Source organism: Peromyscus eremicus, unplaced genomic scaffold, assembly GCF_949786415.1.
Source record: "Peromyscus eremicus unplaced genomic scaffold, PerEre_H2_v1 PerEre#2#unplaced_104, whole genome shotgun sequence".
Classification (NCBI taxonomy): domain Eukaryota; kingdom Metazoa; phylum Chordata; class Mammalia; order Rodentia; family Cricetidae; genus Peromyscus; species Peromyscus eremicus.
This window is the reverse complement of record NW_026734343.1, coordinates 367,779-374,690: the sequence shown is the minus strand read 5'-3', so window position 1 is coordinate 374,690 and position 6,912 is coordinate 367,779. Positions and strand designations below refer to the sequence as shown.

General features: G+C 35.6%; 1 pseudogene; it reads right to left on the bottom strand.

The window, feature by feature from the left end:
• Window positions 1-1,652: 1,652 nt before the first annotated feature.
• LOC131901513 (small ribosomal subunit protein uS12-like) lies at window positions 1,653-2,084 on the bottom strand (annotated as a pseudogene).
• Window positions 2,085-6,912: the final 4,828 nt, after the last annotated feature.

The following is a 6,912-nucleotide window of genomic DNA, read 5'->3' as shown; positions in this document are numbered from 1 at the left end:
GTCATAAAGGTATTGAGGCATCTGAAGGCTTACAGAGTTACTCCCAATCATGTATTAATTCATTTAACTGAAAGCAAGCATGTAGCCTTGATTTCAGAAAAATCAATCATTCTCAGTCTGTGGTATTATTTGGGAAAATTAAGAAAAGGCTGCCCAGCTGGGGGTAGGCCTGAGAGTATAACATTTCCCATTTATACTTTAAGCTTTACATTGCAGATTGAGAATGTGAATTTTTAGTGTTTTACTTTAGCTGCTATGTCTGACACTTGTTTCCATGCCACTTTCATGCTGGTCTTGTATTGCTTTGGAACCAAGGCCCAATTCAATACTTTCATAGGTACACATTAACATGATGTTACATCAAAGCAACAGAAATGAATTAGTACACGTTCATGAAGTTTTACACCTGGATTCATTATGTCATTTAATTGAAGTATGAAATCTAAAAGAGTTACCATATTGTTTAAATCCGTAGTCATTTTGATAATGTGAATTTGCAGGTATAAACCAAATACAGAGGGATATCATAATTCTTGAAGAGAATTTTGACACCTGTGAGATATTTCTCTCCATAATAATCATGTGTAACTGAATATAAGTGTGTTTGGTAAAGATTTTTTCAAACTAATTTTTACTTAAGAATGTTTTTCTCTTATAATTCTAGTCATAAAGGTATTGAGGCATCTGAAGGCTTACAGAGTTACTCCCAATCATGTATTGATTCATTTAACTGAAAGCAAATCCTTTATATCTTTTATCTTATATCCTTTATCAAATCCTTTATAGTCACATTTCTTTGGTATGAGTTTTTTTTTATAGATTCTAAAGATGTAAAGTTATATTCACAGGCTTTGTACACCAATTACACACTAATAGTAATACTTTTCTAGGGTTTCTCTCCACTATGTGTTCTTCTATGCAACAGAAGAATGTTGTGTTATGCAAAGGCTTTACACCACTGATTACAATCATAAGGTTTCTCTCCAGTATGTGTTCTTCGATGCATTTGAAGATGACCATGCTGTACAAAGGCTTTACCACACTGATTACATTCATAGGGTTTCTCTCCAGTATGTGTTTTTCTATGCATTTTAAGTTAACCATGTTGTACAAAGGCTTTACCACACTGATTACATTCATAGGGTTTCTCTCCAGTATGTGTTCTTGTATGCCTTTGATGATTACTATGATGTCCAAATGCTTTAGTACTTTGATCACATTCATATAGTTTTTCTCCAGTATGTGTTCTTGTATGCCTTTGAAGATTACTATGATGTCTAAAGGCTTTAGTACAATGATCACATTCATATGGTTTCTCTCCACTATGTGTTCTTTTATGCATCTGAAGAACATTGTGGCAAGCAAAGGCTTTACCAAACTGATTACATTCATAGGGTTTCTCTCCAGTATGTGTTCTTTTATGCATTTGAAGAACACTGTTTTGAGCAAAGGCTTTACCACACTGATTACATTTATAGGGTTTCTCTCCAGTATGTGTTCTTGTGTGCCGTTTGAAGATGACTGTAATGTACAAAGGCTTTATCACACTGATTACATTCATAGAGTTTCTCTCCAGTATGTGTTTTTCTTCTTTCTTTTTTCTTCTTTCAGAATATGAAAATTTATTATTATTGCATTTCCATTGTCAAAATTTAGGATCTTGGTCTTTCCTTCTCACCTTTGTAAAGGGCCAAATGGGACACATTGGCTACTTTAACAACCTTAAAGTGGACTCCAGGAATATCACCTACAGCATGACCTTTTCGACCAAATCCAGCAACCAGAACTTCATCGTTTTCCTCAGTGAAGTTCAAGCAGCCATCGTTGGGCATGAAAGCTGTGATCTTCTTGCCATTTTGGATGAGCTGCACCTTGACACACTAACTGATGGCAGAATTTGGCTGTTTGCCTTCAACCTCTACTTTTTCCAGCACAATTCCTTTGGCATGAGAGGCACCTCCAAACAGATTGGCTTTGAGAGCTGTGCACAAGTGGGCTTTCTCGTATTGTTTATTGTGCCACTTCTGGTCCCATCGGTGGCTGCGGAGCTTCCTGGCAGTACGGAGACCCTGACACTTGCCCATTTTTCCGGCACCACTGGCCCAAGAGAAAGAGATCCAGTATGTGTTTTTCTATGCACTTCAAGATTATTGTGAAGTACAAAGCCTTTACCACACTAATTACATTCATGGGGTTTCTCTCCAGTATGCGTTCTTGTATGCCTTTGAAGATTACTATGATGTCCAAAGACTTAAGTACATTGATCACATTCATATGATTTCTCTCCAGTATGTGTTATTTTATGCCTTTGAAGACTACTATGATGTCTAAAGGCTTTAGTACATTGATCACATTCATATGGTTTCTCTCCACTATGGGTTCTTTTATGCAATTGAAGAACACTGTTTTGAGCAAAGGCTTTACCACACTGATTACATTCATAGGGTTTCTCTCCAGTGTGAGTTCTTTTATGCATTTGAAGAACACTGTTTTGAGCAAAGGCTTTACCACACTGATTACATTCATAAGGTTTCTCTCCAGTATGTGTTCTTGTGTGCCTTTGAAGATGACTGTAATGTACAAAGGCTTTACCACACTGATTACATTCATAGGGTTTCTCTCCAGTATGTGTTTTTCTATGCATTTCAAGATTATTGTGAAGTAAAAAGGCTTTACCACACTGATTACATTCATAGGGTTTCTCTCCAGTATGTGTTCTTGTATGCCTTTGAAGATTACTATGATGTCCAAAAGCTTTAGTACATTGATCACATTCATATGGTTTCTCTCCAGTATGTGTTCTTGTATGCCTTTGAAGACTACTATGATGTCTAAAGGCTTTAGTACATTGATCACATTCATATGGTTTCTCTCCACTATGGGTTCTTTTATGCAATTGAAGAACACTGTTTTGAGCAAAGGCTTTACCACATTGATTACATTCATAGGGTTTCTCTCCAGTGTGAGTTCTTTTATGCATTTGAAGAACACTGTTTTGAGCAAAGGCTTTACCACACTGATTACATTTATAGGGTTTCTCTCCAGTATGTGTTCTTGTGTGCCTTTGAAGATGACCATGCTGTACATAGGCTTTACCACACTGATTACATTCATAGGGTTTCTCTCCAGTATGTGTTTTCTGATGCCTTTTAAGATTACCATATTGTGCAAAGGCTTTAGCACATTGATTGCATTCATATTGTTTCTCTCCCTTTTGCCTTCTTTCATGCCTACAAGGATAATTTAAAAATGTAAAACTTTACCACAACTATTACACTGTTACATCTTTATTTCTCTAAGAATTAATTTTTCAGTTTGTTGTACATGTAAAAAGGAATCAAGTCTTAAGGTGTTATCACTTTGCTTAGACTCATGTTTTTGCTCTTCAATAAGGATTATTTTCCACATTTGGAGATGCCTGTTAAGGTAAGAACCTTTATTACAGGACTCATATTTATGGCATATTTTTTCTCAAGGAGATTTTTTCATATATATGAAAAGAACTGGAAGAATTCAGACTTTCACCCCACTTATTTCATCCATATATTTTCCTATACTGTGAATCCTACCATATTTGCAAAGTGAACCAGGGAAGACAGAAGTATTACATCTTCCCACTACTCATAGGTCTTTTCTTCAGTTTGATTGCTGATGTATTCTTTTTTAAGTTGGGAAACCAATTACATATACACTTGAATCACATTTAGCAAGTCTACTCAACATGGGACCACTACTCAACTTATAATTGTTTCGAGATGGACAAGGATACATTTCTTCTTTCTATATCCCTATGTTCATATGGCTTGTATCCAGAGTGACATATGATATTCCTAGTAAATGAAGAATAACAAATACAAGGTTTCTACAATGCCTCCAAACAGTTTGATATTTTGTTCCTCAGGGACATGTCCTATGGGTTGTAAGCATTCTCCACTACAATCCTCCCTTAACTCTTGAATCTAATAACCTATTTCATTAAACATAGCAGAGTCAGAACAACTAGAGAGTAACACTAGCTTTACTATAGACTACTTGTTTATTAGAATGTTTTGGACATAGACTTATTATATATTCAATGTGTATACCTTTGGTAGTCTGAGTGATATGAATCTAAATGAATTGGCAATTCTACAGCACAGTTCTGATAGATCTATGATTCCAATGCTGATTTCTGTTAAGGTGCTGATTGCTTGTCTTTCTTCTAAAAAGAATGACCTGCCAAAACAATTCACTTACCTGCCTTTCAGGTATATGGATTATGAACATCATGAATGTACTTTAAGCTGTGATTATTTACACTGCTGCATTTCTTTAAAACTTAAAGAGACATTAAAATATATCCGGGGGCACATTTGTATCAACTTTCACATGAAAATTACCTTTCATGTCGTTCAGAACTTGCACAATGTTCTTCAACTTCAAGATCTTCCCAATTGTATCCTAAAATATAGGATGAGAAAATGTATGAAATATTACAGAAATTTGTGCAAATTTTAACTTACTATCTTCAGTGATCCTTAGAACCATGCCTCATTCATCCTCATTCTCAATCAGAATTACTAAAGAGCATCAATAACCGAGAAACAGTTGTTGCCTTAATTTAAAATATGAAGGAAAATTTACCTATAGCAGTGAGGTTCATATATGTCTCCAGCATCACATCTTTATAAAGATTCTTCTGGGAAGGATTCAGCAATGCCCACTCCTCCTGAGTGAAGTTGACATGCACATCATCATAGGTCACGGCATCCTAAAATATGCCATACATAAGTATGCCATGCATATGTATAAAACAAAAGCATGATACTGATAACATTGTAAATGCATGCTTCTTTGACAATATAGTCATATAATTCTGGTGCTTCCCTCACTTATTTTACAACCCAGACATAACAATATAATCAATTTATTTTAGAATGAAACAGAATAGGAGGTTTGCTTCTATTTTTTTCTGAACGCTTTGAATGAGATATTACCTTGCAAGAAAAATGCCTATTAACAGACATATAGAGAAAAGCAAACACATCAGCAGTACTCAGTACACATCAGAGAAACTGTATGAATAGTAACTAACTACAAAAAAAGATGAGTAAGCTTAGTGTGTTGGCTCATGCCTTTAATTCCAGAACTCAGAAAGCAGAGGCAGGTATATGTGTATTAGTCTAGTCTATGCAATCAGTTCCAGGACAGCAAGGAGTAAATATTAAGAACCTGTCTGCACTGCAAACATCAATCAATTGTACAAAAAAGATAGGATAAACTCAGAGACTTTTTTTAATGAAGTTGCTACAAAGAGTTAGGCATTCACTCCAGTTCTGTATTCATCTTCCAGAAACCTGAATTGCTCTAGTTTAAACTTTAGTTTCAAAAAATCTTACTAAAGAGAACTGTTTATTGAAACAGTTACAAATAGACAGATGATAACATAAGCAATATCACCATTGACTATAAATAATCAACACAGGGCAGGACAGATGACTCAGAATTTAAGAGCTTTTGCTGTTCCTTCATATAGATGGGTTCAATTGCCAGGACTTAAATGGGGAAATCACACAACTGTTCATTATTTCAAGCTCATGGATTCTAAGACTCTCTTTTGACTACTGCTAGGGCCACACATATGTGTGGTGCATATCCATGTATACAGGCAAAAGAATCATAATTATTACAAAAATCAAAACAAACACAATGAGCAAGAGGAATGTCATACACATGTAATTTAAAGACTCAGAAGACCCAGGCACTATTAGTGTCATGAATATTGCCATCCTGGGAAAGAGAATGATACCCTCTGCCAAATTTAAAAATTCAAGCTGGGGATAAAGCTCACAAAAACAGCATAAGTTTGACATGTACAAAAATGTATACTTCAGGCCAATCATCCAATAATGTCTATTATAAAAAAACCTGGAATGTTGGCCAACCTTTAGTGTAACCATGTAGAAGAAAGAGTCAGGTAAATCTCAGAGTTTAAGGCCAGGCTGGTGTATAGAACTATGTTTAGGACAGTCAGGGTGACTCAGACAAAGTGTATCATCAGAAACAAATATAAAAACAGCAAAATTTAAAAAAATCATGCTAGAAAATGGCTTAGCATTGAATACTACTTTGTTTAATTGAATCTTATGTGATTTAGTAACACCATCTATAATGGTGGTAAAGTCATACCAGAAGGAATATGGTTGATTCATTTGAACCACAACATAATAGAAACCAGAAAAAAAAATGAGTTAAGGCTATAGAGATACATATCATACCCCCCCCCCAATGAGATATTTCATCCAGAGAGGTTCTTCCTACTTAAGGTTCTAAAAGCATCCCGAAGGAAGCTGCCAAGAAGAGACATATGTTCAAAAACCTCATCCTATCTGGGATCTTTTCATACAGTTGAATAGATTCTAACCCACGTCACTATAGGCTCAGGATTATCCATGATCATTTAGCCACCTCAATAATCCTCAGAATCTTCCCCACCTCTACATTGTTCAAATGTTCAAAGTCTCTTTTGACACTCAAGACAAATTTTTGACTGTGTCATCTTATAAAATCAGAAAACAATTTAAATCTTTCCAACAAATAAATGGCAGAGAAAACCCATTCCCATTCCAAAGGAGAGGCACTGAGACATAATGAGGAAAGATTGGATAAAGAGAAGACTGAAACTCAGCAGGGCAACCATCAAATCTAGTAGTTCTGTGTCAGACACATGAAGCTTCATTTTCAAAGGGCTTAGATGGCTCTCAACCCACAACTTCCCATACATCTCTCTCTTTGGTTACTTACTCTGCATATATGCAGCTCTCCATGGAAGATATCTCATAGCTTAAGTATCTCAACATCTTATGGTCTCCAAATGCAATGCAGGCTGCATCCTCATAGTATCATGCAATGAACTTAGACAGTATCCTCACT